This window comes from Pongo abelii, chromosome 14 (assembly GCF_028885655.2).
Source record: "Pongo abelii isolate AG06213 chromosome 14, NHGRI_mPonAbe1-v2.0_pri, whole genome shotgun sequence".
NCBI classification, from domain to species: domain Eukaryota; kingdom Metazoa; phylum Chordata; class Mammalia; order Primates; family Hominidae; genus Pongo; species Pongo abelii.
Window position 1 is genome coordinate 29,406,258 of NC_071999.2, and position 12,734 is coordinate 29,418,991.

At 41.5% G+C, this 12,734-nt stretch overlaps 2 protein-coding genes and 1 long non-coding RNA gene across 6 annotated transcripts in view; 1 reads left to right on the forward strand and 2 right to left on the reverse strand.

Moving 5' to 3' along the window:
* Positions 1-12,734, reverse strand: part of LOC129047184 (uncharacterized) — a 608,921-nt gene that overhangs the window by 222,884 nt on the left and 373,303 nt on the right. The gene's annotated exons all lie outside the window — the stretch shown is intronic.
* The window catches only part of LOC129049650 (VPS10 domain-containing receptor SorCS3-like), a 222,649-nt gene that overhangs the window by 191,849 nt on the left and 18,066 nt on the right, over positions 1-12,734 (reverse strand). The window lies entirely within an intron of this gene.
* Positions 5,157-6,900, forward strand: LOC129049641 (uncharacterized). Its single transcript, XR_008512866.2, has 2 exons — positions 5,157-6,059; positions 6,375-6,900. It is a non-coding gene; the product is annotated as an uncharacterized LOC129049641 (long non-coding RNA).

Here is a 12,734-nt window from a genome sequence, read left to right on the forward strand (position 1 = left end):
AGTTAGCCAAGCATGGTGGCACACACCTGTAGTCCCAGATACTTGGGAGACTGAGGTAGGAGGATTGCTTGAACCTGGAAGGCGGAGGCTGCAATGAGCTGAGATTGTGCCACTGTACTCCAGCCTGGGCAACAGAACAAGACTCTGTCTCGAAAAAAAGAAAAAAAAAAAAAGTAAAAGAATGAAACTACCTTAACACAATAGGAGCCATATAAAAAAAAAAAACCCCACAGTTAACATCATACTCAATCATAAAAGACTGAAAACTTTTCCTCTAGGATCAGGAACAAGTCAAGGAAGCTGGCTTTTACCAATACTGTTCAACACAGTACTGAAAGTTCTGACCAGAGCAATTAGGCAAGAAAAAAAAAGGCATACAAATTGGAAAGAAAGAAGTAAATTATTTCATTTACAGATGATATGATGTAGTATGTAGAACACTCTAAAGTTTAAAAAAAGATTGGAACTAATAAATTCAGCAAAGTAGCAGGATACAGACAATAATCAGTTGCATATCATTACATTAACAAGGAACAATTGGAAAAGAAAATTATAAAAATAATTTCATTTATAATAGCAGTAAAAATAATAAAATACTTAGGAATTATCAAAGGACAGAAAAGAGTTGTCAATGAAAATTATAAAATACTGCTGAAAGAAATTAAAGACATAAATAAATGGAAACACCCCATGTTCATGAACGAGAGACTTAATATTGTCAAAATGTCAATACTATCCAAAGCAACCTACAGATTCAATGCAATCTCTATCAAAATCCCAATGATGTTTTTTGCAGAAATAGAAAGGCCCATCCTAAAATTCATATGGAATCTCAAGGGAGCCTGAATAGCTAAAATGGCCCTGAAAAAGCAAAACAAATCTAGAAGACTTATACTTCCTGAATAAAATCTTACTACAAAGCTACAGTAATCAAAACAGTGTGGCACTAGCCTAAAGACAGATGCATAAACCAATAGAATAGAACCCAGAAATAAACCTTCATATAAATGGTCAAATGAATTTTGACAAAGGTGCCAAGACCATTCAATGGAGAAAGGACGGTCTTTTCAATAAACGGTGCTGAGAAAACTTGATAGAAAACAATTAAATACCTAACACCATATATAAAAATTAACTCAAAATGAATAAAAGACCTAAATGTAAGACCTAAAACCATAATGCTCTTAGAAGAAAATTTATGGGAAAAGTTTCACTACATTGGATTTCTTAGATACAACACCAAAGGCATAGCCAACAAAAGAGAAAAATTGGAGTTCATGAAAATTAAAAAATTTTATATATCAAAAGATTCCATCAGCCAAGTAAAAAGGCAACCTGCAGAATGGAAGAAAATATTTGCAAATCATACATCTGATAAGGAGTTGGCATGCAGAATATATAGAGAACTCCCAAAACTCAACAACAAAACAAGCAACTCAATTTCAAAAATGGGCAAAGGACTTGAATAAACATTTCTCCAAAGGAGATATACAAATGACTAATAAGCACATGAAAAGATGTTCAATATCACTAATCACTAGAGGAATAAAAATAAAAACTACGATGAGCTACTACTTCTTCCATTCAGATGACTACTATAAAAAAAAAAAACAAAGTGTTGGTGAGGACATGGAGAAATTGGAAGACTTGTGTTCTATTGGTACAGCTACTATTGAAAACAATGTGATGTTTCCTCAAAAAACTAAACGTAGAATTACAACATAATATAGCAATTCCACTTATGGGCATTTCCCCAAAAGAAGTGAAAGCAGGATCTCAAAGAGATACTGGTATACCATATACCCATGTTCATAGCAACATTATTCCAAATAGCTGAAATATGAAAGCAACCCAAGCGTTCATCAACAGACGAATGGATAAACAAAACATGGTAAATACATACAATGGAATATTATTCAGCTTTGAAAAGGGAGGACATTCTGACGCATATTACAACACGGATGAACCTTGAGGACATCACGCTAAGTGAAATATTCCAAAGGCAAATGCTATATGATTCCACTTATTAAGGTAGCTAGAGTAATCAACATCATAGAGACACAAAGTAGAACGACAGTTGTCAGGGCTGGAAGCAGGGTAGAATGGGGAGTAATTATTTAATGGGTGCGGAGTTTGTTTTGCAACCTGAAAAGTGTTCTGGAGATGAATGGCAGTGACGCTGGTACAACATTATGAATGTACTTAAAGCTACTGAACTGTACACTTTAAAATGGTTAAGATGGTAAACTTTTATGTTATGTGTATTTTGCCACAATAAAAATAATAAATGTTTTAAACCTGTGCACTCTAGTACATGTATATTATATATCAATAAACATGCTGAAGGGAAAAAGGATATAGTAGCTACTAACCTTTCTCCTTCTATACTAAAGATTTGGAGGCCCAGAAAGATGAACTGACTTCCTAAAGTCACAGAGCCACTTTTGAGTGGCAGTGCTTGTTCTTAACACTTCTCTCTGCTGAAGTGTATTGCATATGAACACAGACACATGTCCAGCTGAACTAACTTCCCCGCTGCAAGATAACTCTTTGCTCTCAGAGGGAGGGGACTGCACCTGTTTAATTTGCTTTAACAGTCCTAATGTCAGAATCACACTTGGGGAAAATATCTCTAATATCTGATAAAGCTCTCGGGAATTAGTTCCAACTAAGAGTTATTCTTCCTAGACTCCCTTCACCTATGGTGCCTGTAAATGGTGAACAATTAAAATGCCAATTATTCTGACCCTTCTAATTCAAACATGAGAAAGTCTAGATATGATCTGTGCTATAGTTAAAGTTTTATGCTGAGTTCAAAAAGTATTTGCATAATTTTGGGGGAAAATATGCAAATGGTACATTTGGCCCACTTAATCATAGTTAACTTTGGTGAGACAGACATCATGGTAAGACAATACAAGTGTATCTCACTGAATCTGAACATCAACATTATGAAGTAGGTACTAATATATATTCATACCTATTTTGTAAATGAAGACATTTAAATGTAGGGAATATAAGTAACTTGCCCAAGACCATATAGCTAGTAAGAGGCTAAACCAGGATCAAACTCTTGTCTCTCTCACTCCAAACCCTGTGATCTTAATTAATTCACTATTCACTCCCCATGTAACATTCAACAAAGAAAAAGAGGAAAAAAAGGCACTTAGTAGTTCTAGATGTGCCCGTCATAAATGGTTCTGACAGAATCAACAAAGCAGGTCCAGAAGGGCCCCCTTAGAAGTCAGATCAAGTTACTGTAGGCCCTGGAAAGAACAAGGTTGGATAGTAAAGGCACTTTATATGGTTTACTAATGCGTGTGCACACACACGCACGTGCGCGCACACACACACAGCTGTTCCAATAAAGTCTAATTCCAGACCTCCAACCAGTAAGGTGCTCATCTGAGTTGGGCAGCCCAGACACTGGAGACCAAATTGAGACCAACCTGCCCACTTTAAATCCTAGGAGTGCCATGAAGGCGCCTTGAACTCAAGTGGCAAACACTCCTGAAACTCAGATGAATCAAGGAAAGCTCAGCAAGGTGACACAAATGGAAAGTATGAGGCTTCCTTACGTCCATCTATTGCCAGATGGGGCACCAGGACAGCAGCTCCCAGAGGAGGTCCGTGGCTAAGCACCCCCAGCTCTTAGAACCCTGTGAAGCACTAAGCTGACACCATCCTACAGACTAGGACCAGTTGTATTAAGAGAAAAGGTGGCTAGATCACATGAATACAACTTGAAATCACAATCAGAATGAACCTATGCAAACAACAATGGCAAACAAGCTGTAGAACAACACCGGATTGGCCATTTACTCTGGGGTTTTGTTCCCTTTTAATGCTCACTTGTTACTTGTTCATTCATTTATCAGCCGGCGTTTGTTAAGAAAAGTCTACTAGACAATATTTTTTAACTGTGAAAAATGTAGTCATTTTTTTTTCTTTAAAAAGGGACATTGCTCATTTATTTCTGTAGCAGACCATAGAAGCAGACCCAGATCAGGCTACAGCCTGATCCTTGGGTAAACCAAGATATAAAACAGGGGAACAGTTTTCTCTCTCTTGAGGAGTTTATAGTCTAGAGAAAGAGAAGATCAGAGATCAGTAGGAAGAAACAGGATCAAGAGAGGAGGGCAGGCAGGAAGATCTCAGGAGAAGGGAGAAGACAAATGGAGAAGCAAGAAGATGGGGCATAGGCAGAGAAAAGCAGCTGAGGAGAAGGGTATTGGTTGTGGGGCCCAGCAGGTGAGCTCGGGAAAGTCAGTACCTATGTGAGCACAGCGCTTTGCCTGGCTAAGTCCATACCAACTAGGTTCAGAGCCTTGTCTCAAATTTAATAACATACAAACACAAGTAGTTCCTATGCACACTCCAGTATCTCCTTACTGAAAGCATCATGTCTGTTCTCTTCATGACACCTACCACAGTTTTAACTATGTATATGTTATTAACTTGATAATTGTCTCCAACATACTCTCTCTCTTCTCTCTTCTCTCTCTCTCTCTCTCCCAACGCTAAGCTGCAAGAGAACACAGTTTACATCTTATGCCCCTAATAATTTTCAGCTCTGCCATTTTCTAGCCGTGTTACCTTAGGCAGGTTATTTAACCTCTCTGATCCAATAGTCCAAAGAGACTTTGTGAGGATCAAATAAGAAATGCTTATAAAATACAGGATAGACCAGCCTGAGAAACACAGTGAGACCCCATCTCTATAAAAAATTAAAAAAAATAGTTGGGTATGGAGGCATGCACCTATAGTCCCAGCTACTTAGGAAACTGAGGCAGAAGGATCACTTGAGCCCAGGAGTTTGAGGTTACAATGAGCTATGATCACATCACTGCACTCCAGTCTGGGCATCAGAGCAAGACCCTGTCTCTAAAATAAAACAAAATACAGGATAGCTCTCATTAAAATTATTCCATTTCCCTGAAGAAATACTGCACAGGAACAAAAGGTCCCAGGTCTACATTCCACAAAAGCTCTTCCTCCTTATGCTAGATAAGGTTTATTCCTGCGGCCCATGGTTAGATTCTCCATTCAAGGATCCAGACAGAAAAATCCTATTTCTGTGACTGCATCCTATTTTATTGGTATTTCATCCCTCCAGGCAGTTTCAATCCTCTCCCCTTTCCTCTTCTCCTCCTCCTGCCTGATGCTATGATGCCACAATCCAGTCTCTGTGACTCGGAGGAAATGTTTCCATGGTGATGAGCAATGATGTCATAAAGGGGGGATTGTTACAGGGTTGAATAAAATCTGGCACTAGATGCACCCTGCCTCCTTATATAAGAGGGGGCGGGAGACAAGCCCTATCAGCACATCCCAGAAAATGGGAAACCGAATCACCCAGGGGATGGCAAGGAATGACCAGAGGGAAAGTTCCAGTTCTGTCCACCATGCACTACCAGCCCCATTTTGGAAAAGAACAGATTTAATAGACCTCACCAAGACAAGAATTGTTTTTCGTCAAAGGAAATCAAAGGAACAAACAAGAGGCAGTGACCACCGGAGACTTCACCTTTTGGTCTAGGAAAACCCAAGCAGGCAGTGTCTACATCCATCAAAGCCCAGTGTATCAAATACTTATTGAATAAGAACCCACGGACTTTTCCTTACCAGAGCCTTAGATTGCCATGTGTGTCTGATTGCTCCAAAGACAGACTATTGTGATTTCGACCCTGTATGCATTTTAGAGTAACAAGTCTTACCAGAAAAATAATAGCCAGCCCCAGCTTAATTCCTAGAGAAACTCAAACCACCTTGTTAAGAACATTCCCAGAGAAGAGTTTATACTAAGGAGCACTGCACAATGCTGTTTGCCATCTCTGGGCCCTCTAAAAGCAAGCCCAACCTTGGAAAAGGAATGTCTGCCACCAGGGAAACGTGGCTGCACTGCTGGAGGAAGAACTTGATCATGACGGGCAATGCTTGGAAGTAAAGAAGCATCTGCTGCCTTGGAAAGGCTTGGTCAGGGCAATCATTGTCACAGGCCACTTTTTTTCTCTGACTATCTCTTGGAATTTCAGAGTGACTAAGTGATTGCTACAATTGTGAGTGCCATGGAATAGACCCTGTTCCATAAAAGGTCTCCCTTGGTCCTGCAGGAGGCTCTGGGAGCCCATGCTTTAGCGAATGTATAGTCCCTCATTCTTTCTCTGGGCAGCTGGTTTTCCTAAAGGCTCTGCTCCCAGCGAGCACAGTCCACAGCAGTAGCTAAATGTGTGCAGTGCATGTGTACTTTTATGGTCTTCATCATTATTTATGAACTAACTTAAAAGGGAAGTCATTTCCATCCAGGAAACCTGGCATATGCTTTTTCATACTGACACATACGTAGAGATAACTGTGCTTTCTTATTATTCCAGAGAGCAAGACGCAGTATCTTCCAGAAGTTGGTGTGGGCAGCACCAAACCATCCACCATGTATCAGAGAAAAGCCAGACAGCTAGAAGGCTCCATTCCCAGCCCACTCTCCAGTCCCCAAACATGTCACCATCTCTCATGCCTCCTTACTGGGCCCATGCTGTCCCCTTGCCCAGGAATGTCCTCCACCCCCATCCCATCCCCATAGCCCCCTTCACTGTAAGGTCTGGGCCCAGCAAATTGCCCAGCTCCTCTTCTCTGAATGCTTCTTTTATGTCTCTGAGAAGGAGTTCCTTCCTCCTTTACTGTCCATCTCTTCCACCACATGAGGGGTTTGGGGGAGCTCTTTGAAGACAAGGGACTCTTCCTCATTCATATTTGAATACTGGGCCCAAGCACGTGCCCCTAGCATCTGCAATACACACATGTCAAGGTGAATGGGGAGACAGATGCCAAGATCCTTGAGCGCTGCAAATCTTCACTGCCAACTTCAACTACTCCAAAATAAAGTCAAAATTTTAAAAGTAAGCTTTGATGACTCAAGTGACTAATTTTATGGACAAGGAACCCTTAATGAAATCTAGGAGGAATGTGGTGACATAAGCAGGACAGGGCTGTGAGACACTGAGCAAACAGTTTATCCTCCCTGAGCTTCAATTTTCTCATCTGTAAAAATGAAGAATGGTGGAAGTTTGAGCTCAAAGTCCATCTCTAACATTCTAACTCAGTGAAGCAGCCTGTGGCATTTTCACATCCTTAAACGGAAATGTGTTACACTTCAAGGATGATTCCTCAAGGCACTTTGCTGCCCTCCTGGGTTGATATTTTTCCTTTCATTTTCACCTTAAGCCCCGCTCCTGTTTATTGCTCACAATGCACTCCAGACTGGGGATGGCTGACAATTCCCCCATGAAGGACACACTATAAAAACAGATGGAACTGCTGCCTAGTCAAGCTGCACTTAATGCAACGTCACCCCAAGACAGACTGCACCCTCTTCCCCAATGCGTCTGAGCCTACCCTTAGCCAGCCCTCACCCCTGCCTCCCCCAACAACCAGCAAAGCTCTTCCCAAGTCATGCCTGAGCCCAGATAATTTCATTATTTTACAAAGGCATCTCTGTGTGCCCATATATCCTGTCATTCTCCTTGTCCATGACAAATGCTTGGCATAAAAGTTACCTTTGGAAATGTGTTAAGGCAGGCAGCATGCACATTCAGAGAGGCCGGCGGGGGGGAAGTCGAGAAGGATGGGGGATGATAGAGATGTTCTTTACTGTGCGTCAGAAAAATAAAAGAAGAAAGAGGAGTGGGGGGCTACCAGGGTGAAGGAAAAAGCTCCTGGTTCATTCAGCAGCAGCATGCATGTGTTCGAAGTCTGTCCTAGTTGCTCAGCAACCCAGAAAAAGCATTTCAGAGAGCAAGAGGCTAATTGGATAAATGAATTAATTAGACATTTCTGAAGTCATTGCCGTAAATGATAACAGGCTTGTGCGGCCAGTATTTTGCTAGTGAAAATGTCTTCCCATCCCTACCTGAGCTTTGATCCAGAAAATGTGGGGAGCTGGGGAGCGAGGGAGCCACCACGTAACAACATATCAGAGGTGCTATGTGGAGAGAGGAAAGCAATGGAGGAAGCCCTGCCTTAGAGGAAAAGTTGAACTAAATGGCCTTCGAAGTCTCTTTCAACTTTTAATATTTGATCAGTTTTGCACTGCAGGGTAGGGAGGACAAGAAAAGGAGTAAATCCCCACTCTGCCAGCCTGAAGGCAACTTAATAACCTGCTTTCCCACACCATCCTATGGGGTTTCCCTCTGCTGTATTTAAAGCAAGCAAGTGCCCATGAAAGGCGATAGACAGCACTTGTTAGGGAGTTTGTGTGGTGTTGGTGGTTGCTTTTTTCCCTTGCTCTGTTTTCCTTCTCCCTGTTGGCTTCCTTTAATTACAACAGAACCCCACTGGCTGCTCTAATGATGGAGAGGACTCCACTGTGCCAGGAGGGAGCAGGCAAGAGGTGGGAAGGGAACAGGCAGAGTGAAAGGAAGGCAGCCGGCAGCTCCCAGAGCTGGAAGGAGAGACGGCAGTGTGGGCTTCTGCTGCTCCTTCCACTAACAAGTTGCTGAGTGACTCCAGGCAAAAACTCAGCCTCTCTGAGCCTTTCTTTTTCCTCCCATGAAGTAGGGAGAATGGATTTTGTGGTGTTTTGAGGACAATTGATGCCATTGCTAATTACATGTTTCTCTTGCTCAAAATTACTAAGGGTTCCCAGTGCCTATAAAAATAGCATGCAAGTTTGCCAGTGGGCTATGCAATGCCTGTGTGATCTGGACCTATCTCTTCCTGCCTCTCCTAGTTCCCAAAAACACCCTATTACTTCTCATCTCCAAGCCTTTACTCATCTTGCTCTTTGCCTGGAAACACCAGAGCTTAAGTACAAATATTCAATGAAGGCTTCTAGAAAAGAACGTGCCAGCCTAATTGAAAAAAGGCCCAGAAGTTGAAAACCCATCTTAGCCCTCATGGGGTCAGCAGTTCAACCTTGTATTGCTGAGGCCTTGCTTCCCTTGCTGGTATGAATTGGAGAAGTGGGCTCTGTAACTCATCAAGTGAGGAGCTCTCAAGTCAGATGGTCCACGTGGGACTTGCAGATCTGTCACTCACCAGCTTTGTGACCTGGGTCAGGTATTGAACCCCACCATGCTTTTATTTACTCATCTTTACAATGTGGCTCGTAATAGTAGAAACTTCATCAAGTCACCATGAAGATTAAACAAGATGCTGAATGCAAAGGTTACAGCTCAGTGTTTGGCACACAGTAAGAGTATCCTAATTGTGGTCTATTATTTTTGCAAAATTATGTAATTTTAAAATGAAATAAAAGCTGATGTCTTTACCTTCTCCCACCCTTTTGCTGTGATACTCTCAGCCTATCCGCACTCACAAACTCTGTAATATCCTGATTTCAACATTAATAATACAGTAGACTCAACTACCTTATATCTGTATTTTCCTCTATTTCATTACCCACTCCGAAGCTTATTAGCCATGTGAGCTTGATAATCTAACTTCTCTTCATCACAGTTTTCTGTTAAAGAGAGATAATAATAACCTCCAACTCATAAAGTTATGAGGGGAAAATGAAATGACACAAATAAAGCACCCAAGACTGGCACCCGGCACACAGCAGATCTTCAGTAAATGCTGGATCCCATCCCCAGAGGCTTCACTTTTGATTCCAATATTGATTTGGATTTCCATCCTTCCACCTACACATACTTCTCTTAGATTTTAAGTTCCCAGAAGGCCGAGATCAAGTCTGAACTGTTTCTTGTTCATCATCAATCACAGTACTGAAGTGCAATCAGGAATTTGTTCAAGATATTTTTAAAACTATTTATTGCAGGATGATATGTATCTATCTATCTATCTATCTATATTCCCAAATCATACTACCTTAAATAACAATGATATTAATAAATATATAGGTAATAACAACTCAACTATGAAGTGTGTTTGATCTCAGCTATGTACAAGCAAGTCTCCTCTTAAAAAGGCTTAGCCAAGACTAAGTCACAATGTCAAGACTGTACTGGACAAAGGCAGCTTGCCTGTTGAGGTATGTCACTGATTGCTAGGATGCCCATGATGGTCAAGGAGCAGATAATTTGGCATTACCATCCCTGCTTCAGGAGAACAAGTTAGGGTGGTGGAGCAAGACACATATCTTTCTCTGGGTGATAGCAGGTATGATTATCTTTACAAATAAATAACATAGCTGTCAAGGGGGAGATGAAAAATACTCCCGTATTTCTTATCCCTGAAGATTACAAGACTCGTCCTCATTCCCAACTCCATGGGCCCCTGTTCTGGGAAGAAAGAAGAGAAAATTGTTAGAGATGGGACAGGAGAAGGCAGAAGAGGGGAATAAACTAGAAATCCCCATATTTGCTCAGATGCTGAAGAAGAGAATTTAATTGTGTGAAGAACAGAGCAAGAGGAAGTCACTGTTTAAGTGGTTCTTCATTAATATGCACTGAGTTGTAGCAGTAAAAATGATTCTAATGGCAAATTTCATGTCATATGTATTTTAAATAAATAAATAAAATTTAAAAAGGAAAAAAAAGGTACAGAGCAAAGCTCTCCCCAATTGCCCCTCCGCTTAAACCAAGAAAAATCCATCACTGTAAGTACTTGACCAACACAGAGAGAAGAGCCAGTCTTTGGCCAGAGCCCATGGCTCTCATCTCATGGGAGCTTTTTGAGGCTCAGGCATGAGTCAGACAGGAAATAGGCGTCTCTGGACCAGAAAGATGTCTGGACTGGCCTACCTCTCCCTGATGCCAGCCCTAAAAATTGGAAAAATTAGGCAAACAGCACAGGCTCTGATTTCAAGAGTCACCATCCCTAAAACGCCTTCCCAAACCATCCCCAACTCATTCACCATTAGGATATCAGATTTAAAATGTGAAGTGCTCAGAAAAAAAAGTGAAGACACAAAGGACCAGTATTAGACCATTTTCCCTAGGTCAGAAGGAAAGTGGAGGGTGCTGGGTAGAGGGGAGAGTGAGGGCCACAGGAGCTCGCTTCCCTTCATCCCTTGCTCTTATTTTATTTCAGGTAAAGGCTGACCCAGCCCCCATACCTGAGAAGGGACTCAGACTCTGGGGTGTTTCCTGTTTTCTTCTGTTCCTAGAAGTTCCTCCTCTACCTAAATGTTAACCCATAGGTGGTCATGCTTTACTTGCTGTAAGTTCACTAGAAACAATAGGTCCTACCCAGCTCACAGATCGGCAGCACGCACAGTTACATGCAGGATAATAAACTCTCAGTTAAAAAATTGAAACCCACTTTTCAGGAAGCCACCTTAGTAACTTAAAATAAGAAGCAGAGCCACCTAAGACACAGCAATGTGCAGCTATAGATGCAGGTGCTTTGATTTGTCTCATTTTTAGAGTCACCTGCCGTTCTTTGAAGACGCACATCTCCACCCTCCTATCATCCTCAGCTCCTTTAAAGGAAATTTAAATCAGGCTGGAGCTGCTGCTGTCTGAGAAAAAAAGAGAAAGGAAGGGCTATTACTAAGTCCCAGCTCATCCTCTGGCCAGTGCAGGAGTGTCCCCCACTGTGCAGGCATCTCTGCAGGGGCCTTTCACATAGTCCTCCCTCCCCCATCCTGGGGAAGGGAACCAGCAATGTTGGAGGGTGCAGCTTCCTCTCCTCTTAAAAAACACACACCCTCACAGGGGGGTGAAAGAATGGCTGGCAGAAGGCAGACCAGCTGTGAGGGAGATCAAGCTAATCTCCAGGACCTCTTATCTAACAATAACCATTTCCTACTCATTTTAGAGTATCTTCTACCACAGGACAGGCACCTTGGCAAGCACTTTAAACTCACTAAATCCTCACAAAGACCAGGCAAAATGGGATTATATCCTGATTTTATAAAGGAGAGAAGTAGGTCTCAGAAAAGTACCTTGCCCAGGTCACAGCTACCTAGTCAGGGGTGGAGCTAAGATTCAAGACCAGGTCCTTCCGACCCAAGCACTACTCTTCCACCTAAAGGGATCCCAAACCTGATATCTCCCCACTAGTCATCTATTTATTTATTCTTCCCAAGGCTACATTCTGGGGGGAAATTCTCTGGACTAATGGAATACTAATGGGCATCAGAGTGTTACAGAAAGAGCACTGGACTAAAAGTCAGAGAACTGGACATTGATGCGGGTGTTTCTACTATCTGGATGAATTTGGGCACTATACAATCTCTCTTGCCCACATTTTCTACGTCAGAAAAAAGATGTAGTTAGGTCATTATGTGTTCTTTCCAGCTCTAAATATTGTCTCTGAATTATTTATATTTTAAGAGGACCTCAGAGGGAACAATGTTCAACATGAAAAATGGTCCTCTAATTGTGAAGATTCTGGAAAGGAAAAAATAAAATCAAGAAAAAAGTCCTCCTTGCTCCCCTTCAAAATCACAACATGAGTATGAGCAACTTCTTCCACAATTTAATTACAATGATATTTCCTTAAAAATATCTGTACATTTATAGTTTATAATGCCCTTTCAAAACATGATTTCATTTTGATCCTTGCAACTATTAAACAGATGAGGCAACTTAAGTCTCAGATGTTGACTGACTTACACCATTTCATAAAGCTGGCAGATATTCATGTGAAGTCTAGTCCTGCAATTTCAATTTAGCCACAACCAAAAAACAAACAAACAACAACAACAAAAAAAGTGCTTATTTATAACCCTGCACTCCATCCAGAGTCCTATTGCAGCATGAGCCCACTCAGGTAACAACCTGTAAGCTATGACCATCATCATCATCATCATCATCATCATGCACAATAAT